The sequence below is a fragment of the Elaeis guineensis genome, chromosome 3 (assembly GCF_000442705.2).
Source record: "Elaeis guineensis isolate ETL-2024a chromosome 3, EG11, whole genome shotgun sequence".
NCBI classification, from domain to species: domain Eukaryota; kingdom Viridiplantae; phylum Streptophyta; class Magnoliopsida; order Arecales; family Arecaceae; genus Elaeis; species Elaeis guineensis.
In genome coordinates this window covers 90,849,513-90,850,824 of record NC_025995.2, presented here as the reverse complement: position 1 = coordinate 90,850,824, position 1,312 = coordinate 90,849,513, and positions in this window count along the sequence as shown.

Genomic DNA, 1,312 nt, shown 5'->3' with positions numbered 1-1,312 from the left:
GATTGGTTGTTGTTGAAGGCTCTTGACCGCGTCCGTCAGCACGATCATCTACCGCACGATCGTCACGATCTGTGCCTCCGTGGTCACCACAGGATGCGGAGAGCTGGGTTCCGCCATGGGGGGTGGAGGAGAGGCCTCTTCCCAGCGGGAAGAGTGCCTCGCCGATCTGGTGGCTCTCGACTGCTGAGCTCTGGTTCTTGTCATTTCGAAAGGATGTTTCGAATTATGTGAGGATCGTAATCCCTATCGCTCCCCCCTTCCTGACGCACCAAAACCTGTTGCGGTCAATCCCCTCGTCGCCTGGTCACCGGGAGCGAGCGCCTGCAAAAGAAGTCCACACAACTGGAGATGACTACGGCGGGGACCCTCCGACGGTCAAGTCAGGGAGGAGACTAGGCAACAGTAGAAAAGAATCAAGAGCTCTGCGAGAGAGAGAGAGCTAGAGAGGAGGAGATCGGGGGTTGCGAAAAGAACCTCTCCCAGCACTGTTGCCTTCCCCATTTTATAGTAGGGCGCGGCATGGCGCCGTCATTAATGGCGCAGACAATGGGAGAATTGTCAAATCGTCGAAGACTGTCAGAGTCATCGTGGGGCTGTCAAATCACCGTGGGGCTGTCAAATCATCGTGGGGCTGTCAAATCGCTAGGGTTGACCCATGCCTTAGGTGGGATAATACCCCAGGGCGGCTATGCCGCGCGCCGCTGTCAGGATGGACAGTCTCCAGCAGTCGTACGGCGTTTGAAGGAGTCGACCGACTGTATGTCGGTGCTTGGTTGAGGAATGTCGGTCGAAAACCCAGGGGCCCTCCGATGGATAGTCGGGGGTGTTGCGAGAGTCGGATATCGGGCTCCACAGTTTGGCCAGTCGGGAGGGGAGAGGGTCTGCCTGACCGATATATATTCGGTCGGGCAATGTCGGCAGTCGTCGGTCGGTAGAGTCAGGCTCCGGTCAGGTAAGCCCGATGGTGAGTCGGTGTGAGAGGGACCGGTCGGCACATCCCAACACTATATTTTCTCTTTCTTCCATCTTAAAAAGAAAACCCAAAAGCCAAATAAGAATAAAACTCATCCTACCAAAGGAGTATGTCAATCCCATAAGTTAAAAAAATAAAATAAAATAAATTTCACGTGCTAAAATAGGACATCTATGAATAGAGACCATCCATATCCTTTCTTATTCCTCGTCCCCAAGTCTTTTTTTTCCTCCTACAAACATAAAAATATCGATCTTTTTTTAATCGGACTTAATATATACCTATAGATAAATTGATATATAATTTTTCGAATATGGTATTCATCAGTACATAGTATAT